This window comes from Podarcis bocagei, assembly GCF_964188305.1.
Source record: "Podarcis bocagei genome assembly, chromosome: 6".
NCBI lineage: Eukaryota > Metazoa > Chordata > Lepidosauria > Squamata > Lacertidae > Podarcis > Podarcis bocagei.
In genome coordinates, this window is record NC_138130.1 from 7,354,707 (window position 1) to 7,380,744 (window position 26,038).

Genomic DNA, 26,038 nt, shown 5'->3' on the forward strand with positions numbered 1-26,038 from the left:
AAACACCTGTAGTAGAAAGTTCATCAAAGATGATCTCAAAAGGCAGACTTGGGGGAAGATGGATTTTGTACATATGTCCCATAGACATTCAGACTGAAGGACATGGCACCATGCCAGACATGGAGATTGGTTTTCTCCTCTAAAATATCTTATTTAATGTTAGCAGATATTTTGCATCTTGGTGTGAAACCATTATCATGTTCCTGTTAGCTCACATAGCCACAGGTATCCGAAATAGTCAGCGCTCAGCTGAAATAAAGATCAGTATGTTTTCAATACACAATGTTCAGTAAAATTACCACACATCTTCTGCTAGTTATGTTTTTGTAGACAACAAGCAAAGCAGAGAAATCTGTGAACAGTTATCTAGAATTAGCAGTGGTCTGGATGAGTGCTGATTGTAGGTGGGCCAATCAATTTCGGAGTAAGTTAATGTGCTGCTCCAGGTGGGATCACACATCCCTAAAGAAGCAGGTTTGCTGCCTAGGAGTGCTGATAAACTGGCTTAATGTTTGGTATGCAAACGGTTCAGAAAAGCTTTTCCCCAGTTACACCTGTTGTAACAGGTTAGGGTCTGGGCACAATTCAAAATACTGACTATGGCTTTAAAATCTCAGTATGATCTGGGCTTTGGTTATCTGAAGGAATGCCTTCACCATGTTTCTCTCCCCATCCACTCCTTTGTGATCTAAGATAATTTCAGAGGGTTGGCTGAGGGTTCTGGTTCCATATGAAAGCAGAGTCTTCTTAATGGTGGCTCCATACCTTTAGGACTCTGTTCAGATAGGCTCATCTTGTTAGCTTGCGGTTGTTATTTCAAAGGAAGGTAAAACTTTCATTTGACATGATACTGAAATGCTAATAATCAAGGCTTGTAGTGTTAAGATTCTGTGCTGTTTATTATGGTTAGATGAACCATTACCTTAATAATGCTCTGATTATAAATTAATTTTATTATATTTTATATTGGTTTATATGCTTCTTAAAAAGCATTGTTGAGAAGTTGGGTAAATCTCAAAACAATCAACCTAATAAACAAATAAACTGAACTTATTCATTCTGAAGCACAGAATTAGGCTGCATGAACTAATGATCTGAGTACATTACATTTTTTCCCACAAAATGTGACCAAGTCTTAGCCTAATATTTGTGAACATCCTTTGTGAACTGTTCTTTGAGAAAATTAGGATAGGCATGAGAGATGCCCTTTTTGGGGGGTTTAGAGAAACAATCCACCATGATTCTCTGGTGGATTACAATAAAATCTGGAGGACTGCAAAGTAATCCTATAAATCTCAATCACATACCATGTTGCTATAAAAGATTTGGCAGGGACTAAAAAGTGCTATATTGTTAGGTCTGTAAAGCTTCCTCTAGGAACAATAAGAGATATGAGTTTGTCCCTGTAGAAATTTATTTCAGCACTGGTAGCAGAAATCTGGGAAGAGTGTGTGTGTGTGTGTGTGTGTGTGTGTGTGTGTGTGTGTGTGTGTGATGTGAAGCAGAATTCATTTATGCTGGTACATTTTTTTTTACCTGTACTGCTGAGGGTTGAATTAGTTGTGTGAAAGGTTTTGTTGCCTGCAGTGGCTGGTGAGGTTGTGTGAGTTGAGCACTGATCTTCTGATGGCTTCCCAGCACACTAAGTTGCAAGCACTTACAGTCATACCTCAGGTTAAATATGCTTTGGGTTGGGCATTTTCGGGTTGCGCTCCGCAGTGACCCGGATGTAACAGAACGTGTTACTTCCAGGTTTCGCCGCTCGTGCATGCGCACTTAAAATGACATCACGCACATGCGCGGAAGCGGCAAATCGCGACCCGCGCACACGCAGGTTGCGTTCGCTTCAGGATGTGAACGGGGCTCCGGAACGGATCCCATTTGCATCCAGAGGTACCACTGTACTGAGAGGAAGAGAGGAGCTGCAAGGTGCAGTGAGCTTGGCACAGTGTAGGCAAGTCAGCAGGAGTGTCAGTTTGGCTCCACCTCCATACACTGCACCAAGCTCCCAAGCACACCAGACAGGTGAACCGCGTATGGCTTATAAAAAGCCGCCCCAGGGTGCATTGGGATCCTATGGCTGCAAATTAGACAATTTTTGCTCTGATCTTCTGCACATCTGCAACACAAATAATTCTAGTTACAGGTAGGTAGCCGTGTTGGTCTGCCATATCAAAATAAAAAAATTCCTTCCAGTAGCACCTTAAAGACCAACTAAGTTAGTTCCTGGTATGAGCTTTCGTGTGCATGCACACTTCTTCAGATACACTGAAACAGAAGTTGCCAGATCCTTCTATATAGTGAGAAGGTGGGGAGGGGTATTACTCAGAAGGGTGGTGGGAATGGGAGATTGGCAGATAGCTGGGATGAGCCTGTTGACGACTCTTAATGACTGCAATAGGTCTTACAGGAAAAGGCAAGGGGTGAGACTACTGGAAGGTGCTACTGGAAGGAATTTTTTTATTTTGACTATGGCAGACCAACACGGCTACCTACCTGTAACTGGAACTATGGAAGGCACCACATTGAGCCACATGAAATGGAAGTCCATCAACCTCACCAAGGAAATCTCACCCCTTGCCTTTTCCTGTAAGACCTATTGCAGTCGTTAAGAGTCGTCAACAGGCTCATCTCAGCTATCTGCCAATCACCCATTCCCACCACCCTTCTGAGTAATACCCCTCCCCACCTTCTCACTATATAGAAGGATCTGGCAAATTCTGTTTCAGTGTATCTGAAGAAGTGCGCATGCACACGAAAGCTCATACCAGGAACTAACTTAGTTGGTCTTTAAGGTGCTACTGGAAGGAATTTTTTTATTTTGACAAATAATTCTAGTAAGCTTCCCTCTGTGGTAGACTGTTAACATTCCATCCTGTTGGTCCCAAAAGTGTGTCAATGCTTAGGAAATGCTTGTAATATTTACAGATCCCAATATAGTGGAACCTTGGCTCTTTAATGCCTTAGTACTCAAACATTTTGGCTCCCGAACGCTGAAAACCCAGAAGTAAGCGTTCCGGTTTTTGAACGTTTTTCGGAAGCCAAACATCCAATGTGGTTGTCGACTGTTGTTTCTGTGGCGCCTGCGCCAATTGGAAGCTGTGCCTTGGTTTTTGAATGTTTTGGAAGTCAAACGGACTTCCAGAATGGATTACCATACATTCAAGTACCAAGGTACCACTGTACTTTGACACAGATTTGTGTCTCATACTAGGCTGTTGGCACCAATGGATTTCATACTGACAACAAGGTCAGAAGATACTTTGAACAAGAGGTTCTGGGGCAACTCTTTAGCAGTGCCTTGCCACCTCTCAAATGGGCATCACAATCTCTGTTCAAGAACACCTCTTGGGCATTTTCGCTGATCAAAAATCCCTCAGCACAGTTCCCTATTTTCCCTTAGAACTTTGTTGGCAGTTTCCTTCTATCTGAGAAATAGATCACACACCTGGCTTCTTTCTGCTCGAATCACTTGCTTGCTTGTCTCCTGGCTTTATGTGCCTTTCTCAACCTGCCTTTTGCATTAATACTCCTGCCCAGAGTCCCAGTGCTTCAGCCCTTGACTTCACTGGCCTGCTCTTGTCAAACGCTTTCCAGTGAACACAACTGTGAACTTTTTGGAGGGCAAACACTTGATGACATCTTTCTACTGGCATTACATGTGTGGGGTCCTTATCTGTAAAAATCAGACACACAATTTTTCCAATGCACACCTGAATCACTGTTGTGGATTATCCCTTGCACTGGCCTAATTGCCCATCATGCTCCCAGTTTTAAAAGAAGAAGCATAGACAGCAATAGAAGCAGCAGATCTAAATATCTGCCGTGCAATACATGCCAAATTGGCATAGTTACACAACCCTGCTACTGTGCTTGCTCAGATTGCATGTCTCTATACACGTCTGCAAGCTATTATTTGGGGAATAAGACCTTCTGGAACATAAATGACTTCGCTCAAATGTGCCAAGTAAATTGCTTCCCACTGTGATCCTGGGTCTGTTCTGCTGGAGGATAGACTGTTGTCTGTGCAACAGACCTGGCCCAGAAATAGGCGTGCTTATCAAATGCACTCAAGCTTGAATCATTCAGATCATTTTATATTTGGGGAGAATGCTCACAAAAGGTACTTGGAGAAGCAACAAAGAAGAGATCAGAGGCTCCCCCATCCACAAAACTGAATTTTACAAAGAAAATAGAGCAAGATGGCACATCAATTGCTAACTCTGAAGACTGTTCCAGAGACTGGATGGTGAACCTATGGTGAAGCTATGCTGTGGAGTCATTCAGTTCTACAAATTGCTGTAGAAACTAAGGAGCTGGCAGTAGAGAGGGATAAATAGAGAAGGTGGGGTGGGGTCAAAATTTCATGTCCTTCCTTATGTCCTGTCCAGAACACAGGGTTGGTGGAATGGGGTTCACAGATGCAAGGGCATCTCAGAAAGAAATGTCTTTGTTAAGTTCTCCCACTCTTTCTCCTGCTTCTTTGGCTTATATGCAGCTCCCTGCCCTCCTCCCCAGTCCTGATCAACAGCACAGACTGCAATTTACCCTTGGTACCAGCTGCATTGAAAGTCATCCTCACAGCTCAAATTATGGAGGAAAGGGTAGGGCAAGGTTAGGGAACCTGTGACTTCCCAGATGTTGCTGTTGACGCTTATTAAGTTTCAATCCCACCATTCCTTCCAAAGGAGTTTTGGGTGGCAAACAGGACATTGGTAAAACAATACAATTAAAAATAAAACCTTCATTATTCTGGAGTGCGTATGTTAAATATTCTGAATAACTGCTGTTAAAGATAAATGTCAAACAGGGAGGTGGGGCTTTCCTTTCCTTTTTACCTATTTTTAATTTTTTTATATTAAGATTATTTTGAATCAAGGAAGACACACACAGGAAGGGCACAGTTGGAGGTGAGAGGTACCTGAAAGAAAGGCAGGGCAGGAAGGATCTCTCAAGGTGGGAGACTGGGAGAAGTGGAAGGCACCCAGGTGAGAGATGGGGAATCTGCCTATGTGTGGACAGATGATATGATGTGAACAATATAAATGTGATAAAAGGCCTTTTTGGTTATTCTTTCTCTATTCTTTTTTCCTCTTTCACTTTTCTATGCAATTGTGTTTTGTGAGGATTTTTTTATGTTTAGATATTGTTTCGTTATTTTCTTATAAATGAGTTTGAATTTTAGTATTTAATATGTTTAAAAACTTTCAATAAAATTGCTATTAAAAAAATATAAAATCATCAAAAAAAATTGAGCGTACCAGTAGTGGGTCCAATGGTCAAGAAGGCAGTTTCTGTGTGTGCTATATGGGCAAGTGAGGGGCAGGTGGGGCTCGTCAACCTGGGATGGTAGCCCATTTAGGAGAAGGAAAGCTCAGTCCCTAAACCTCTGTTGCCTTGTAGGATATTTTTGGGAGAAGAAAAGGCTAAGGAGTAAAAACCCTACACAAATACGGAGTAGAGTCCCTAAGGTAGTTGGATGGTGCCTTGTAGGCCTCCTTCCAGCAACTCCTTCAGCCAACCTGCTCCCAAACGTATTGCTCTGTTTTCCTTTGGACTACATCAGTGAGGTCAAGAGGGGGGGTCTTGTTGTCTGGGCAGCCCAGGACCTCCATACAAACTGCCCTGGCTTGCACCCCAGAATAGTCACGTCAGATGCACACTCCATTATCTCTCGAGACAGACAAATGCCAACAAAATACATAAGACTTGGACATAGCGTATTAGAATAGTGTATCCAGTATGCATTCAGGGATATGAGAGTTTGCTCCATAGGCTGATGTGGCTGCCCTTCTTATGTACATAAAACTTAGCTGAAAGCTTTTTTAAAATGTTTGGAATTCTAAATTAATGGCTAAAAAGGATAAAATAAACAAAAGGGAGCTGAAAATGTGGCTTATGTAAGCCTTGAAGTTAATTGCTAAGAAGGAAATGACAAGTAAGGTTCATTGGGGACACTGCATGTCCTTTAAAATGATGGAAGTCTTAAACATTATTATTGTTCATTTTATGATTGCCAACATTGTGTAATGCCGCTCACTGCAAAGGAGAAGACACTTTTGCCTCGAGGAACTTCCTATCTATTGTGAGACCTTCATTTACATTTTGAATGCATACGGGAACAGTGGAATATCAGCAACGAAAAAGTGGAACAATCAACTAATTTTAAGCCCCCCTGCTTAGAATGGTCTTCAGCTGAGTTTGAGAAACAAATAACAGTATGCTTTTTAAAGCTGTCAGAACACTGAGCTTATTGGAATAAGGAGTATCTCTGATTCCCCAGTGGTGCAGCCGAATTGTCCATATTATTTAACAAATAATAAAACAAAGTGAATTGCCTTGAAAACAGTTTTATCTTCATGCCCTAGTTCTGAACGCTTTCTATAAGAGTTGGGATACAGCAACAGAATTATAAGTGAGAGGGGCTTTGAGGGTTTTTCATGTGTGTATGTGTGTACTAAACCTCTTTGTTTCTGTACAAATTTGAGTGGAACACATTACGGCAAAGCACACTTTAAAATAGTGACATAGCTTGCATGACCTCTCCTTTTTGGCAACGATCCCAGAGGATAATTTATGACGAAGGGAGAGAGGGTCATGCATCCTTTAACTACATTCTAATTGGCACCCCAGGAAGTTCATATTGCAAACTAGAAACTGAACTTGCTTTCACGAGATATTCATAGTGAAATAATACAGAAATAACAAACAACAACAAAAACCAGAACACTTTTGTGTGATGTGTGGGCAAGCTCAACGGATGGCCCATCACTGAATGTTACCTCCTCCCCTTGCACTGTAACCTGCCAGATGCTGTTATATTGGTGCGCAGCATTTTGCCAAGTGAGTAGTAAGTTGTGGCTGCCTACCGTGTTTGTGGCTTTAGTGTAACTTCTGAACAGAGCAGAGCCACATATGTAAAAACTGGGTGGTGATCCCATGCTAGTTCTATTACCACTTATTTCTGTCATAGGTGTGGAGGAAAAACTTAAAACACCATAGCAGAGTTCAGCAGAGTTCCCCAAAATAGATCAGAGGCAATATTTCATCCAGCAGAGCTTTTACTTGTGCCTAAGGCAAATGTAGTTTAATGGTTTATCAAATCCATGGCTCAGTCTATACAAAATCCAGTTGCAGCCTTTATAAACTTAACTCATAATAAGGCTTAAAGGGGAAAAAAGATAAAGGGCCCCTGGCAGTTAAGTCCAGTTGCATACGACTCTGGGGTTGCACACTCATCTTGCTCTATAGGCCAAGGGAGCTGGTGTTTGTCCGCAGACAGTTTTCCGGGTCATGTGGCCAGCATGACTAAGCCACTTCTGGTGAACCAGAGCAGCACACGGAAATGCTGTTTATCTTTCCGCCGGAGCGGTACCTATTTTATCTTTTTTTAAAAAATGATATTTATTAAAATTTCAGAAACAAAAAAATTACATAGTTAAAAGTAAAAAAGACAAGGAAAAATATAGAAAAAAGGAGAAAAAACATACAAAATACAAAGTATAAAAAGAAAAAAAAATAGAAAACACACTTAAAAACAAATTAGTCCTTCCATATCTTACATTTCATTTCCTTGCTTTCCTGACCTCCTCTCACCTCCCTTTTTTGTATTCCAGTTCAATTGGTTAATTCAGCAATTCCTTTCCCTCTTTGTTTTTGTCTTAGTCCTTTAACATAATATATTATGACTTTGGATTCTCACCTGTTAACAATCCATTTTTACATACACCTTTATAACATTACTGCTTAAACCACTTAACTTCATTCTGACATCATTCTAACATTCATTAATTTTACAATATTTCTGTAAATAGTCTTTAAATTTCTTCCAATCTTCTTCCACCGACTCTTCTCCCTGGTCTCGGATACTGCCAGTCATTTCTGCCAGTTCCATATAGTCCATCACCTTCATCTGCCATTCTTCCAGAGTGGGTAGATCTTGTGTCTTCCAATACTTTGCAATAAGTATTCTTGCTGCTGTTGTAGCATACATAAAGAAAGTTCTGTCCTTCTTTGGCACCATTTGGCCGACCATGCCCAGGAGAAAGGCCTCTGGTTTCTTCAGGAAGGTATATTTAAATACCCTTTTCATTTCATTATAAATCATCTCCCAGAAAGCCTTAATCCTTGGGCACGTCCACCAAAGGTGAAAGAATGTACCTTCAGTTTCTTTACATTTCCAACATTTATTGTCGGGCAAATGATAGATTTTTGCAAGCTTGACTGGTGTCATGTACCACCTGTATATCATTTTCATAATATTCTCTCTTAAGGCATTACATGCCGTGAACTTCATACCTGTGGTCCATAACTGTTCCCAGTCAGCCATCATTATGTTATGTCCAACATCTTGTGCCCATTTAATCATAGCAGATTTCACCATTTCATCCTGTGTATTCCATTTCAACAGCAAGTTATACATCCTTGACAAAGTCTTAGTTTTGGGTTCTAGCAGTTCTGTTTCTAATTTTGATTTTTCCACCTGGAAGCCAATTTTCTTGTCCAGATTGTATGCCTCCATTATCTGATAATAATGAAGCCAGTCTCGCACTTTGTTTTTTATTTTCTCAAAACTCTGCAATTTCAGTCTATCTCCCTCTTGTTCCAAAATTTCCCAATATTTCGGCCATTTGACCTCCATATTGAGCTTTTTCTGAGCCTTCGCTTCCATCGGTGACAGCCACGGTACGGCAGCACATATACTAAAATTGGTACCTATTTTATCTACTTGCACTCTGATGTGCTTTTGAAATGCTAGGTTGGCGGGAGCTGGGACCGAGCAACGGGAGCTCACCCCGTCGCGGGGATTCGAACTGCTAACCTTCTGATCAGCAAGCCCTAGGCTCTGTGGTTTAGACCACAGTGCCACCTGTATATATTCTTTTAAATGTACAGTAGTAGTAGCAGCAGCAGCAATAATAAGTTTAATTTTAATTTTTTTAAAAAAAATTCCCTGCTTTTCAGACAGATGTTGTCTCCTAAAGCGGTTGGCACTGATTTTTTCAAAAAAGGTGAGACAAGTCCTGTCCTCAGGTTTGGAAACTAAAAAATACAAGACACCCAAATGGAAGGGATGTGGAGGAACAAGGCAGAGGAAGAACACATGTCACAAGGCCCAAGGAAAGCTTGAGATACCCGCAGGCAAGTCATGACCTGCTGGGGCCAAGCTGATCACGGTGAGGGTTTGCCAAGTGTGCCTTCCTATTCGCTCAGGCATAGGACAACTCGGCCCTCCAGATGTTTTGGGACTGCAACTCCCATCATCTCTAACAGGACCAGTGGTCAGGGGTGATGGGAATGGTAGTCCCAAAACATCTGGAGAGCCGTCTATGCCTGTATTAGCTCGTTTCTTCTGGCAGAATAATAAATAATAATAATAATAATAATAATAATAATAATAATAATAATAGCAGAGACATCACCTTGCCAACAAAGGTCCGTATAGTTAAAGCTATGGTTTTCCCAGTAGTGATGTATGGAAGTGAGAGCTGGACCATAAAGAAGGCTGATTGCCGAAGAATTGATGCTTTTGAATTATGGTGCTGGAGGAGACTCTTGAGAGTCCCATGGACTGCAAGAAGATCAAAACTATCCATTCTGAAGGAAATCAGCCCTGAGTGCTCACTGGAAGGACAGATCGTGAAGCTGAGGCTCCAATACTTTGGCCACCTCATGAGAAGAGAAGACTCCCTGGAAAAGACCCTGATGGTGGGAAAGATGGAGGGCACAAGGAGAAGGGGACGACAGAGGACGAGGTGGTTGGACAGTGTTCTCGAAGCTGCCAGCATGAGTTTGACCAAACTGCGGAAGGCAGTGGAAGACAGGAGTGTCTGGCGTGCTCTGGTCCATGGGGTCACGAAGAGTCGGACACGACTAAACGACTAAACAACAACAACAACAACAATAATTTGTTATTTATACCCCGCCCATCTGGCTGAAGTGTTGGGGGCAGTGGTAGGGCATAAGGGGCAGTGGCTGGCACATTCCTATTTGGGCTTAGGTGGCAAAAAGGGATAGGGCACCCCTATAAATGCTGGAATTTTGTAGGGGGTCCAGACTGGAAGCCAGTTCCCCTGAACAATAGAGACATTCATTAGAGGGCTTCCATAGTAACCAATTACAAGTGATCTTTCGGAAGCAGGTTTCTGATGTGGAAGGAATTATATCTAGTCTGAATCAGGTTGCAGTCCTGAATTTCTTTTCAGTTGGATTTGTTTTTTAAGGGCAATATTTTTTATCGAAGGGCAATTGAAATACTTATACAACTGTAAAAAAATTATTGTAGGAAGAGGAGGGGAAAGTGGTGTGTGTGTTTTAAGGCAGTGCCGCAGATGTGGTATGCTTGCTGTGGTTGAGGCAGGGAAGACCCTAGTTCATGAGGAATTAACTTATTGCCTGACCTTAGTCAGGATGTTTTCTCTGAAACTCAGTGTCCCTCGTGGGTTAATAATATTGGCTTGATTTAGCATATTGTAGTAAGGGTCACTGAGAAAATGCACATAATGCAAAGCAATTTGAGTACCTAGGACAAGTGCTATAAAAGCAAGTGATGATATTAAATCTGTCAGAATCTCCGCATTAAAACTTATGAATTATTGGATGATTTTATCTCACAAACGCCAGTCAAAAATGCAGAGGTAGACTTAGTTGTGGCCTCAGATCCACATGACTGGATTTGCATTATAGCATTGCTGTGCTGCTCTGGCTACAGACAGGCAGGCAGACAGTGGGTCAGATACTAATGTGACCCTAAGCCCCTGCCCCAAAGAGCTGCCAATCTGAAAAGACAGCATGCAAATGAAGGATGGCATACAGAATACTACAGAAGATCAGTGAAGCAGGAAGTGATGGTTGGATTATATTTTGCATAAAACTCTTTGTTTGTTAAACATTCAGATAAAATGAAGTTAACTCTTAACTGACAGTAGAGCCTAATTAGAACAGTTGTCAATCACACTTTTCTCCCAAGAAACATTTCTAGTAAGCCAGAATTTGGTTTCACGGCCATTGCAGTTGAATATGAAAAACCTGCTTTCTACAACAGCCTGAAGACATAAGGTAATGTAAGGTAAAGAATGTTTGATGAACACAGGAAAAAGTGGCTAATGACTTATAGGAGGTGGGGACAAAAAGAAGGGTCACTGTCCAGCTCAGAGTCAGGAATGCTTAAACCCATGCAAATAAAGCAAGCTCTGTCTTAGAAACATAGTATCGTAGAACAGAGTTGGAAAGGACCCCAAGGGTCATCTAGACCAACCCCCTGCAATGCCGGAATCTCAGCTAAAGCATCCATGACAGGTGGCCACCCAAGCTCTGCTTAAAAACCTCCAAGGAAGAAGAGTCCACAAGCTCCCGAAGGAGTCAGATCCACTGTCAAACAAAGCATGTTCTCCTTCATGGAGAGCACGTGTTGCGGTGGGGGCCGCCAGGACACTCCGAAGTTGGGGGCGGGCTAATTGATTGTTGCCCACTGATGCGATTGGGGCTTCCCTTGTTGTTGGGAAGAAGTTAATGTTGCCATTTATTGATTGACAGCCAGAAATAGTAAAACTCCTGGTACAAGGCTAGGGCTTCCTCTTTTCGCCCATGCATCGGATTGCCCGTCCCCCCCTCCTTAGAATTAGGGTTGTTCGCTTGACCTTGCTATGCCTGTCATGGGGTCGTCTGCTTTGGAGCGGGGGCCTGGTAGGAATTTTGTCCATCTGGCTGATTGGCTGGGGCCATTTGGTTTTTGCCTACTGCGTAGCAAATTGTCACAACTTGTAAGGTTGCGGTTAGGCATTGGTTTATGATTTGGTGGGTTGAGGGGCATGGATTGGCTGTGCCTGCCCCTCTAATGCTGCTGCTGCAAGGGATTCCGTTAAAGGAATTGGGGGCTAACTATTGCTTGTCCACTCTGTCAAGGGGGCTCGGGCCATAGCAATGAGCTCCTGGTTGCATTTGGAGACAGCTGAGGGCAGCTTCCCTGCTCCGTCGATAGCCCCAAGTGCATTCCCCCTTTCTGACTTTCGCATCGTGCGGAATGTCAGTCTGTCCCCCATGGTGGGGGCAGATAGTCGCAACCAATGCCTAAGCAACCACTCACATTTTTGTATTTTAATAAAGTTGTGGCCAAAATTATGCCAAAAACCTTAAACAAAAATTCTGTGTGATGTGTGAGTTATTGGGGTGGCCCTGGGGACCTCGACACGCAACTCTTACCATCAGAAACTTTTTTCTGATGTTTAGTTGGAATCTCCTCTCTCGTAACTTGAAGCGACTAGTTTGGGTCTTACCCTCCATAGCAGGAGAACACAAGCTTGCTCCCTCTTCCATGTGACAGCCCTTGAGATATCTGAAGGTGGTTTTCATATTTCCTCTCACCAACCTAATGATAACAAAATAAATGATGTAAGGAGGGAGCTGTGGCCCAAGACAGGAAAAAGAGATAGTAAGGGAACACCTAGCTACTTCAAATAAATTCAGATCTCCAGGGCCTGATGAGTTGCATCCAAGTGTCCCAAAGGACCACGTAGAAGCAATCTCAGAGCCTTTGTCTATGATCTTTGAGAATTCTTAGAGAACAGATGAGGACCCTGCAGACTAGAGGTGGGCAAATGTTGCCCCCATCTTCGAAAAGGAAGACCCAGGTAACTACCAACCAGTGAGCTTGATATTGATACCAGGAAAGGTCCTAGAACAGATAATTCAACAGTAGGTCTGTGAGCATTTAGAAAAGGATACTGTGATTACTAAAACCCAGCATGCGTTTCTCAAAAATAAGACATGCCAGACCAATATGGTATTATTATTTTTTAATGGAATTGCAAACTTGGTGGATCAGAGAAATGCTGTGGACATAGTGTATCTTGATTTAAGCAAGGCTTTTGACAAAGTCCCCCATGATATTTTTGCAAGGAAGCTGGTAAAATGTGGGTTGAATGAGGTAACTCTTAGGTGGATTTGTAGCTGGTTGGTAGACCAAACCCAAAGAGTATTCATTAATGGTTCCTCATCATCCTGGGGATAAGTGACAAGTGGGGTGCTGCAGGGTTCTGTCACGGGCCTGTTGTTGTTCAACATCTTCAAAAACGGCTTGGATGAAGGAACTGAGGGGATGCTCATCAAATTTGCAGGTGACACCAAACAGGGAAGGGTAGCTAATGCTGTAGAATACATATTCAGAATTCAAAATGACCTGTTGCATCACACTGTTGACTCATGTTAAGCTTGTGGTCTACCCAGACCCCTAGATCCTTTTCACACGTACTGCTAGCAAGCCAGGTGTCCCCCATCTTATATTTGTGCATCTGGTTCTTCCTACCTAAGTGCAAAACTTTACATTTGTCCCTATTGAATTCATCTTGTTAGCTTGGACCCAGTTCTCCAATCTGTTATGGTCACTTTGAATTCTGATTCTCTCTCCTGTAGCATTAGCTATGACTTCCAGTTTGATGTCATCTGCAGATTTGATGAGTGTCCACTCAATTCCTTCATCCAGTAAAGATATTGAACAACAACAGGCCCAGGACAGAACCCTGAGGCACCCCACTCGTCACTATTTCCCAGGATGACAACGCTTGACTATGGCTAGGGAGATGTAGCTTGCAGGTGTTAGCCTGGAGTTTAAAAGAAATGTTAAAACAACTACTATTTTTTTTTTAAATGACAATGGAACACCTTGTTTTTTAAAAAATATAGAAAATCAGATTTAATGGCAGCAATATCTTTGAAATGTCTATGATATTGCGAACAAGCTATGCTGTGTGTATGCTTGAAACTTTAGAAGAAAACTAGAAATACCCCCCTTTTCTAGTTTCAAAAGATAGAGGAGAATCTTAACGACAGCATTTTCACAACGGCAGAGGGTACAGCAGCAAAAAGGAGGAAACGCTTGGTTTAGAAATGCTTCTTTTCCCAGGCAGCTGCTGAGCAGAGCTAGAAAAGACCAAAGGCACTTAATCATTTCAATGACAGTAAGCTCTTTGTTGCTTTATTTATTTACAAGTTTCAATTATTAATAGTGTGTGTTCCACAACTCTGTTTCTTCTCAAGCACATAGCAAAGTTTCTTTTGCTCTTCTTTTGCTTTGTGTTTTGCTTTTTTTGGCTTTTTTGCATATGTGCAGGGTTGAAGGATGGATTGATGCTTATGTTTCCTTGAACATTTCCCTGCAAAAGTGTTCCACTTTAGGGTGAGAACATTAAATGCTGTGCACTGTTTGGTGGAGCTAGCTTCTGAGGAAGACATGGTTGGAACTCCACTATACTGATAATTCCCAAAAGACACCCAATGAGCATCTTATGTTGAACACGCTGTCAGAGTGAGGATCTTTTTGTAGTCAAAATAGGACCATTGGCCCACAAGAGAGGAAGCCCCAAAGTATGTAGAACTACACAATTACACAGCATCTCCTGACTGAAGGGGAAAACTCTAATAGCTGGTGAGAGGGATCTCCACTCAAAACAACCCAGTGTGGACTGAGCTTGTTCAGTGGGTTGGAGAAAGACAGTGGAAACTGAGGCAGGGGGATGAAATTGGGTTCCTTGGAATATCCATATTCAGCAGGAGGAAACATTGTTTGGTACACCATGGGTCTCCAGAAATTCCATTTTAAACTTATCTTGATTATAGAAATGTAGTCAGAGATGTTTCAAGCCTGCACTTGGACTACTGCAACGCACTCTATGTGGGGCTACCTTTGAAGGTGACCCGGAAACTGCAACTAATCCAGAATGCGGCAGCTAGACTGGTGACTGGGTGTGGCTGCCAGGACCACATAACACCGTCCTGAGAGATCTTCATTGGCTCCCAGTACGTTTCCGAGCACAATTCAAAGTGTTGGTGCTGACCTTTAAAGCCCTAAACGGCCTTGGCACAGTATACCTGAAGGAGCAGCTCCATCCCCATCGTTCAACCTGGACACTGAGATCCAGCTCTGAGGGCCTTCTGGAAGTTCCCTCATTGCGAGAAGTGAGGTTACAAGGAACCAGGCAGAGGGCCTTCTCAGTAGTGGCGCCCGCCCTGTGGAACGCCCTCCCATCAGATGTCAAGGAAATAAACAACTATCCAACTTTTAGAAGACATCTGAAGGCAGCCCTGTTTAGGGAAGTTTTTAATGTTTGAAGTTTTATTCTGTTTTTAATGTTCTGTTGAAAGCCGCCCAGAGTGGTTGGGGAAACCCAGCCACATGGGCAGGGTAGAAATAATAAATTATTATTATTATTATTATTATTATTATTATTATTATTATTATTATTATTATTATTATTATTACTACTACTACTACTACTACTACTTAAAAGCTTCGTTCCACTCCTGTGGCAGGAAGGTGCGGGAATAGTTAATGGAGCATGGCTGTGGAGTTTATAAGCCCACATCATGTTCTCTTTGGTCACTTTTGGTCTTCCCACTCTAGTTTTCAATCCAGGATTTCCAGACACCTAAAGGATGAGGAGCATTTTGTTTGTTTGTCCACAGATTGATCGAGTTGAACAGGTTATTTCACCTACTCTTTACTGGAGGCCAGAAACAGTAAGGATTTCAGCGCAGGTGTCGCATTAACTGGTCACATTTTGAGCAGGAATTTGCAGGAAAAGTTAGTATGGGAGAAGTGAGCAAGTGACCTCTCAATAGGACCTCTGAAGCTAAGGGGCCTTTCTGGAAGCCAGCTTCGTTGGCTTGTAGGACTTATCCTGGATATAGAACATTCTTTAGGCTAACCTGTCTCATTTGCCAGGAGTTGTGGGGCCCAGAGAGGCAGTGGGGAAAGATCTCCCTACTCACTGGTCAAGGGGATCCAGGCCTTGTAGCTTTGCCTTCTCATTCCCCTGGACGTGGACAGGATTTGGCATACACAAGGGAGTCATTCGAGAATAGCTTCCCACTCTGCTTTCATTTTGCCTGCAGATGCTATGCCAATAAATGTGTCCCTAATTCAAACTCCTTTTATGCATCTCATTTCTACTTACGTTAGCTTGATAGTTTTTTTTGTTTATCCCGGCTTCTCATTTCTCTAGCCTTAACTTCAGTCCATCTCATTTGCTCATGAGCTTGTGGTTTTGTTTTAGAAAGAAATTATTAATGTTCACACATAATTCCAGGCACAATCTGTGAATATACGCCATTTTGCCAGTGGTGGACTTTGGGCTCTCAAATTTCAAGTGTTCGGTGTGACACTAAAATTTGGCACACCCACCCAAGTTTGTGCTCCATTCTACAGCATTTTTGTGGCGCCCCCTGCAGCTGATCCAGTTGTGCTACACTGAAACCCTCTGACTTTGCCTAATATACACATTTTTTCCCTGTTATTTCCCCTAATACATTACATTTTTTTAGATTGTTTCCTCTAATATACACATTTTTGCACACTCTTTCCCCTCAGCAGAGCATGAGACTTATGTGTTTGAGCCCCACGTTGGGCCAAGCAATTCCTGCATTGCAGAGGGTTGTATTAGATTATCACCTGGTTCCCTTCCAACTCTACAATTCTATGATTCTAATGTGCACATTTTTGTATTTTTTTTGGGGGGGGGGGGTTAGACAACTGCATTACAGAATTTGGAGAAGTGTGAATTTTGAGTGAAAGGTGGGTTTTGGTTTGTATATTGTTTCAGAAAGTGTGTGTTAGGTAGCTATGAATTAAAAAGTGAACCCCCATTCTAATTTACATGCAAGAATCGAGAGCTGTAGTTATACCGTCCCACAGAGTTCCATGCTTTCTTCTATTATTGGGGACAAAACTATGCAATCTGTTTATCTGAAGAAAGCAAGTCTAAATGCAGTTGCAGAGCTGAATTTATCTGATCTCTGTGTTTGTTATGCAACCTTGAAGCTGAAATTTAACAATTTGTTTTTACTCTTGTTTCTAGGTTTGGGGGGCAGTTATTGATCTTTGACAGTACTTTACCTCCTGACCCTTAGATATGTAGGTTTTGTTTTTTGTTTGACTTGGGAACAGCATCTTGTAAAAGACCTTGCCGAAGGCTTTTCAAACTTTAAATACATTTTAATCAGCCAGTGCTTCTGTATCCAATACTTTATTGACACATTCAAACTATACTGCTGAAACTATTTTAAGCTCCATTATGATGGTAATTTGAAAATATTGACTCTGTTGTATCTTTGTGTGTCTCCCCACCCCCACCCCCACGCTTTAAAGGTCTTTAATTTACTCTTTCTTTCTTAATCTTCCCTTTCTTGGACTGTGGAGAATTCCTTGAAAGATAATACAAGCAACTCACAAACCTCCCCTGACATTACAGAATACAGTGGTACCTTGGGTTAAGTACTTAATTCGTTCCGGAGGTACGTTCTTAACCTGAAACTGTTCTTAACCGGAAGCACCATTTTAGCTAATGGGGTCTCCCGCTGCTGCCGTGCTGCCAGAGCACGATTTCTGTTCTCATCCTGAAGCAAAGTTCTTAACCCGAGGTAATACTTCTGGGTTAGCGGAGTCTGTAACCTGAAGCGTATGTAACCTGAAGCATATGTAACCCAAGGTACCACTGTACACAGAATAGAGGTACTGGCTGCAATAGATACTGGCATACCCATTTAAATGAGTCCGTTCTAGCATCAGACCTCAACCACCAATTTTATGGTAGGGGACCTAAGGAGGAGGCAAGAAAGTCAGTGTATGCCCTTTTACATTGAGTATGGTTTCTATGGAAAAGGGACTAACATATGGTTACCAGATTTTTTTCAATGAATCTGGGGACACTTTTTTTTTTTTTTTTTTTGAAGCTGAGTAGCAACAGGGTGTGGGGATGGTGAGGCAAAAGACCCTGGGCCCAAGCACACATGCATATTGTATAAAGATGCAAAGCCCTTCTTTCGCACCCTGTGAAACATAAATGCGCAGAGTTAAAAAAAACCTGGGCAATAGCCGCCTGCCCACGACTCCCAAGCCTCCCCCGATCAGTCAAAACAAAGGGGGAAGGGGGCAGGAGATCGCACAAGACACATCTTATGTGCACAAAACACATCATATGGGGACTTCCGGCGAGGAAAAATGGCGGGTGCCACGGCAGCGAGCAGCTCCTGACACCAGCCAGAGCTAACTGTGCTACCAGGCTGGCTCCGGGCTGCTGAGGCTGCCGCTGCCACATTTCCCAGGGACAGATTTGCAAATCCAGGGACTGTTCCCGGAAACTGGGGACGTCTGGTAACCCTAAAGTAAAGGTTAAACAGCAATAAAATAAAATGATATGCAGGGCAGACCCTCCAAGTGTCCCTATTTTCCAGGGACAGCCCTGGTTTAGAGAAGCCATCCCAATTTCTGATTTTATCCTGGAATGTCCCGCTTCCAGGCATTTACCCAGGGTTGCATTTCCATTGGGAAAATCGGGGCACAGTATTCACTAACAGGCTCTGGTACCTCAGATATATGGCAATACAGTGGTACCTCGGATTACATACGCTTCAGGTTACATACGCTTCAGGTTACAGACTCCGCTAACCCAGAAATAGTACCTCGGGTTAAGAACTTTGCTTCAGGATGAGAACAAAAATCGTGCAGCGGCGAAACAGCAATAGCGGGAGGCCCCATTAGGTAAAGTGGTACCTCCGGTTAAGAACAGTTTCAGGTTAAGAACGGGCCTCCAGAACGAATTAAGTACGTAATCCGAGGTACCACTGTATTATATTAAGTGTTAATAAAATTAAATGCAGGTGCCAGGTCCTTCTCTGTCATTCCAATGGCTTCACACTCAATGGCCAGAACAATGGCCAGGGTTCTGCTTCTTTGTGAGAAGTGGAATAGAATTCTCCCTGCATTGCTTTCCTGATGTTGCCATTCATCAGTAGACCTAGGGCAAGAGTTCCATTTTGGAAGGCCTTCTTGGAAGATTGCTGTGGGTGGGATCAGAAACAGCCTTTCGTGTCATCACCCAGTCGTGTGGAACACCCTGCTGATAGAGATTCAGCGGGCGCCTTCTGTGCCAACTTTTAAACCCCTGCTGAAAACTTTTCTATTCCATCAGGCCATGTACACCCCCCACAATAGTCTGTGGGTGTTTGTTTTTAATTTTTGCTTTTAACTTGTTTTTAACTTTGTCTGACTCTGTGTTTTCATATTGTTGTAAACTGCTGTGATATCTATTTTTTTATACAGTGGTACCTCGGGTTAAGTACTTAATTCGTTCCAGAGGTCTGTACTTAACCTGAAACTGTTCTTAACCTGAGGTACCACTTTAGCTAATGGGGCCTCCCACTGCTGCCGCGCCGCCGGAGCATGATTTCTGTTCTCAACCTGAAGCAAAGTTCTTAACCTGAAGCACTATTTGTGGGTTAGAGGAGTCTGTAACCTGAAGCGTATGTAACCTGAAGCATATGTAACCCGAGGTACTACTGTAAATAAATAAAGTTAAAGAGATGGGGAATTGTCACAAGGGAGAAGGATTTCTACATATTTGGGGGATGGGGTCTTATCAGTACAAACAGTGGTATTTGCCTCTTTCTCCTTCCTTTTAAAATGTGGCTTGGCCACAGATGCAAACACCAGACATGTATATTGCCATATTGTGGACGATGATTGGTATCTTCACAAGACAATAGCCGCAATAGCCTCTCAAACGTCCAGATAGTGCCTAGAAATTCTGAGGGCCTGGCCCTTAAAATGGTCAATTCTGTTTATTCCATAAATTGGTAGTTTCGCATTCCTGTTACTCCGAGATACAAGTGTTTGGGAATTGTAAGCTTCTAGATAGCTTCCTAGGCAAGCTGATAACTCCCTACTGCAAGAGTCAATGTGTGAGATTGGCAGAAGCTTATCTGTGTTGATTTCCTGCCAAGTCTCTGTTAGCCTTTCACTGTTTGGTGGAAAATCCAAACAGCAGAAGTGAACTACATTGGTGGGAAATGGATGGGAAACCCAAATACCGGATGGTGTTTTGACTTTGGTGGGAAACTGGTGTGTTGCCTAAACACCAAATTTGGCTTGTGTAACCTGAATAACAGCAGGTGCTTTACTGAAGAGTATATAAGCCCTCATAGCACCTGATTAATGAGAAGCCCACTTAGCCTTTGGCCAACATTAGGGCCGCACTTTGTCTGTCAGGAGTCCTTATACATTATTACCCAAAGGGAGCTCTCCGGCCAATGCAGAGGGGCATAAAATTGTCAGTTTGGGCCTTGCTTTTATTCTCTCTATCTTCATCCTATGAATTAATTCGTTAACGAGCAAAGGTATTCTTTATTTTCTATCTGAATCCAAAAGAGCCATTTCCCCTCTGTAAATGCAACGTGATCCTGCTTTTAGAAGCAGAGTAGTCTCCCATGATGCTCCACAGTGCACTCCATTATTCATAATGCTTTGAATAAGGCCCTGTTGAGGGAACTAGGTGGTGGCCATTTCTCAAAAATATGTAGAACTCCTCCTGTTCCTTGTAAAACTCAGCGAAATTGCGACCCCCCTTTCCTGGCCTGCATATAGGTCCACAGAAGTGAGTTGGCATTTTGGGTGCAGTAGAAATTATCAGGGCTAGGAACTATTGGCACAGCCTGTCCTCTCATTTGGAGCACAAGTAGTCTCTGTGAGTGTCCAGAAATGGGTGTACATTTCAGCAAATGACATCAGCATGTTGTGCTGTGCATCTGAGCTTCACCAGGGGATGAATTAATCGGTCTATCACAGTTCCTGAGGTAAGTCCAGGAGAGGGATAGAAAATGAGTCAACTGAGCCAGATTGGGAATTCCTTTGAATTCACATGGGAAAAGGCATCTCATTTAGGGCTAAGATCATGGCCACTGGTCCCATCACATCCTGCCAAATAGAAGGGGAAGAAACGGAGGCAGTGAGAGATTTTACTTTCTTGGGCTCCATGATCACTGCAGATGGTGACAGCAGTCACAAAATTAAAAGACACCTGCTTCTTGGGAGAAAAGCGATGACAAACCTAGACAGCATCTTAAAAAGCAGAGACATCACCTTGCCGACAAAGTTAAAGCTCTGGTTTTCCCAGTAGTGATGTATGGAAGTGAGAGCTGGACCATAAAGAAGGCTGATCGCTGAAGAATGGATGCTTTTGAATTATGGTGCTGGAGGAGACTCTTGAGAGTCCCATGGACTGCAAGAAGATCAAGCCTATCCATTCTTAAGGAAATCAGCCCTGAGTGCTCACTGGAAGGACAGATCCTGAACACAGCCGTCTTTCCCATACGGCTTAGTGGTTCGTTGCGCCAGGGCGCCGGCCTCTCAGGGGCGCCCCAGCGAGTGGGGGAGCAGCGCGGCTTTACCAGTGGCCTCCCCTTTCCCTGCACGCCTGCTAACTGCGGGCATGCAGCTTCCTTCCCAAGCCTCCGTGGGAGGAGAGCGATCCCCGCAGAGGCTTAGGATGGAAGCTGCGCCCCGCTAATTATGTGGCTGGTGGGCGCGCAGCTTCCCTCCCAAGCCTCTGTGGGGATTGCTCTCCCACAGTGGCATGGGGGAGAGTTGTGCGCACACACCCCATGGTTGGCAGTGCGCAGCTTCTGCCCCCCCCATCCATGGTAATTTGGGGGCACTGAGCAGATATTTGCACCCCGGCGCTGCATCTGCTAAAGACGGCCCTGATCCTGAAGCTGAGGCTCCAATACTTTGGCCACCTCATAAGAAGAGAAGACTCCCTGGAAAAGACCCTGATGTTGGGCAAGATTGAGGGCACAAGGGGAAGGGGACGACATAAGAGAAGATGGTTGGACAGTGTTCTCGAAGCTACCAGCATGAGTTTGACCAAACTGCGGGAGACAGTGGAAGATAGGAGTGCCTGGCACGCTCTGGTCCAGGGTGTCACAAAGAGTCAGACACGGCTAAATGACTAAACGATAAAGAACAATATTTTGAAGAGCAAAAAAGACACTTTTGCCGACTACTACTTTTAATAATGGATCGCTATTATGACTCTACCCATGAAAAAGAGGACATATGGCAACCCTTTTTAAATGACAATTAAAAGTTCAGGAAAGGGTTTTAGATTCTTTACAGTTGGGGCCCTAACATAACTCCCAAGTCTACATCTCACTTTGCATATGTTTCATGGTGATGCTTCTTTAAACTAAGGAACGACTTCAATAAAAGGTAAAGGGACCCCTGACCGTTAGCTCCAGTCGTGGACGACTCTGGGATTGCGGCACTCATCTTGCTTTACTGGCCGAGGGAGCTGGCGTACAGCTTCCAGGTCATGTGGCCAGCATGACTAAGCCGCTACTTGTGAAACCAGAGCAGCGTACGGAAACACCATTTACCTTCCCGTCGGGGCAGTACCTATTTATTTACTTGCACTTTGACATGCTTTCAAACTGCTAGGTTGGCAGGAGCTGGGACCGAGCAACGGGAGCTCACCCCGTCGCGGGGATTCGCACCACAACCTTCTGATCAGCAAGCCCTAGGCTCTGTGGTTTAACCCACAGTGCCACCCGAGTCCTAACTTCAATAGTGATGCTGTAATTCCTACCAAACTCAAATATTTGATTAGGGGACAAAATCTATATTTGTTTTCCCACCAAGCCAGTGCTACTTTATGTACTGTTTACACCATGAGGAGTGAAGGGAAAGGATAGCAGTGGGGGGAACTTCCTTGAAAGTTTCTAGTCAGATCAACATAAGTATGCCAGCATCTCGCCTACCACAAATTCAGTTTGGATCAATCTCTTTTGAGTACATATCTACAGTGGCACAGATGGAAAGACAGAAAGAGTGCAACATTCTTTTGTAGTTATATACCCATGCAAATCCTTAGTTGTTACTGAACTCCAACAGTGAACTCCCAAGGACACAACAGCCAGCTCTAAAAGCTGTTGATGTGGGGGAGCTTCTTGTTTCTATAGTTGATCCCCTTTAAGTGTTGCTGAAGTATTGTTTTTTTCCTGCAATTTGCTGCAAGAAGAATTAACACCGAAATTCTTAATATAAGCACTTGATATAAAACTACAGTACTCAGCCACGACCTTAGCCATGGCCAAGATCTTTCTATAAAGTTTATTCATGAATGAGCCCCATTTAGCAAAAGTTCTCAGCCATGCGAGTTAAAATTTGCTCTATATAGGTTCCGCCCACTTCATTGCCTTTTGATTGGGACATAGCCTCTCTTAAGTGCCCTGGTGTCAATTTTTGTTCCCGCAAAGGGGGTGTTACTTAGGATTTGACTCCATTTTTAAATGGGCTGAATAGTAGAGTAAAATTGTTCTCTTTTTTGCTATAAAAGTGAGAAGAAAACTTAAGAATGGGGGAAAGCCAATACAGTGGTGCCTCGCAAGACGAAATTAATTCGTTCCGCAAGTCTCTTCGTCTTGCGGTTTTTTCGTCTTGCGATGCACGGTTTCCCATAGGAATGCATTGAAAATCAATTAATGCGTTCCTAGGGAAACCGACTTCAGACCAGGTCCGGGGACAGTCTGTCCCCGGACCTCTTCTGAAGGCTGGGGGGGGGGGACAAGGGCTTTTCTTCCCACCCCCAGCATTTTAAAAAACCCCGGGACAGCGGAGGACTTCTCCGCTGTCCGGGGCGATCTTAAAATGCTGGCGGGCGGCATTTGAAAATCGCCCCGGACAGCGGAGGACTTCTGGACCTCTTCTGAAGGCTGGCGGGGGGCGAAAGTCTTTGTCCCCTCCGCCTGCCTTCAAAAGCTGTCTGGCCAAGGCTTCGCGGACCTCTCCACGAGCAGCGGCAGTGCTGCCGCTGTTTGCGGAGAGTTGCCGGCATGCCGAAGCCTGCGCGTGCTGAGATCAGCGCGCCCAGGCTTCGCGGACCTCTCCTGCCTTCAAAAGCCGTCCGGGATAGCGGGAAGCTATCCCGGACTGCTTTTAAAATGCTGGCGGTGGGGAGCAAAGCCTTTCGGCCCCCACCAGCCTTCCTGGACCTCTTCTGAAGGCCGGAGGGGGGGGAAAGGCTTTGCTCCCCACCGCTAGCATTTAAAAGAGGTCCCCGGAGATTTCCCTATGGGCTGTCGTCTTGCGAGGCAAGCCCATAGGGAAATTCGTTTTGCGAAGCGCCTCCAAAACGGAAAACCCTTTCGTTTAGCGGGTTTTCCGTCTTGCGAGGCGTTCGTCTTGCGGGGTACCACTGTAGATTGAATCGCACTGGGTGGGTTATTTGTCACTCTTACATCACAGCATTGCTATAATTAGTCAGGGCTGGCTCAAGACATTTTGTTGCCCAAGATGAAGGACAATATGGCACCCTTCTCCAGGGCCCATACTGTGAAAATATCTTCCACTGCCTTTGAGGGCAGCAGGCTAGCAAAGTGGCACAGGGCAGGCCACAGGGCACTCACAGCTCTGTCCCCACCCCTCAACTTCTGCCACCTGAAGCAGCTGCTTCACTCTGCCTCATCATAGGGCTGGGCCTGTTTGCCATGTCTTTCTCAAAGGATACTCAAGGCAGCTATTACAACAAGAACTATATGTTAACCACTCTGGACACTTGAAATCACAGTACAAGTACTATATTATTTATTCACCATAATGTAAAGCTGATCGACTGAAGGTCATGTTTTAAAAAAGAAAAGTACCACTACCAAGTCAACAAATACATTGCAATAAATGCAAAATCCTGCTGATGTGAGCAATCTCTGAAAAGGGTATTTATATGCAAACTTGACTCTTATGTGAGTAGGAAAATCAAAATGGCAGGGGCAGGGGGCAGCAACTTAAACTCCAGTTTCTTCCAGCTCAATGCTCACATTCTTGCCACAGTGTGGCCTAAGTTTCCCTCACAATCCCTTGATCACCTTCCCTGAAGAAATGGAATGCAATGAGGGCTGGGTGCATTGTTTGGGGCCGAAGGGAAAGCCAAGGAAGGTGGGTGGGTGCCCCAGGAAACACAGGCCGGGAAAGAGGGAAGCAGACCTGGAATGATTCAGTGTGTGTCTTCATAGAGGTTCAGAGGAGGACAAAGGATACAAATGAATAAACTATAGATTCAGGGTGATGATGGATGAATCAGGGAACCAGGCAGAGGGCCTTCTTGGTAGTGGCACCTGCCCTATGGAATGCCCTCCCATCAGATGTCAAGGAAATAAACAACTACAGTGGTACCTCGGGTTACAGACACTTCAGGTTACAGACTCCGCTAACCCGGAAGTAGTACCTCAGGTTAAGAACTTCAGGATGAGAACAGAAATCATGCGGCGGTGGCAGCGGGAAGCCCCATTAGCTAAAGTGGTACCTCAGGTTAAGAACAGTTTCAGATTTAGAACGGATCTCCAGAACGAATTAAGTTCTTAAGCCAAGGTACCACTGTACCTGACTTTTAGAAAACATCTGAAGGTTTTGAGAAGTTTTTGATGTTTTATCATGCTTTATCATGTTTTATCATGTTTTTAACATTCTATTGGGAGCCGCCCAGAGTGGCGGGGTATAAATAAATAATTATTATTATTATTATTATTATTATTATTATTATTATTATTATTATTGCTTCTCCTCTTCCTCAACAGTTTGCTCTATGTATAGATATAGACATAGATCTGCATGGAAATTCTAAGCATTTTTGTGTTATTTTTATACATTTTAAAGCGGGGGAACGGACAGAGAAGTGTGAATTTCAAAGGCTATCTATGTTTTGATTTGTGTATTGGTTTGGGGAATGTAATTTAGGCCCTATCTGCAATATATATTCAAATCCCAATGGCCATCTGTCATGGATGCTTTAGTTGTGATTCCTGCACTGCAGGGGATTGGACTAAATGCCCTTTGAGGTCTAAAATTCTGTATGATTCTATCATACCACTGCTGCTGTTCAAGTGAACCAGCATGTGTGAACTAGCCGTACAGCTAAGTGTACAAATTATTATTATTATTAAAATGTATTTATTAACTGCTTATTTAATGATCTATTTTGATGTATACTTTCGAGTCCCTTTAGGAATTCTGGCTACATTCATAAGTAAACTAACCTGGAAACATATCTCACTAAATTAGTGGGGTTTACTTCTAAGTACACATGGTTAGTATCAGTTTGTTCCTCTTATATACTAAGCCTGTCAGTTAGGTATGCATTGCATGCTAATAAAATTATGAAATTATAGTGATACTGAAACTGTGTTCATAAAATTAATGCAAATGTTTGTTGGTTTAGTT

At 43.4% G+C, this 26,038-nt stretch overlaps 1 long non-coding RNA gene across 1 annotated transcript in view; it reads right to left on the reverse strand.

Moving 5' to 3' along the window:
• LOC308589444 overlaps positions 1 to 26,038 on the reverse strand; it is a 142,137-nt gene that overhangs the window by 103,430 nt on the left and 12,669 nt on the right. The window contains exon 3 of the long non-coding RNA XR_014009250.1: positions 12,202 to 12,367. This is a non-coding gene — a long non-coding RNA (uncharacterized lncRNA). The remainder of the gene's footprint in view (positions 1 to 12,201; positions 12,368 to 26,038) is intronic.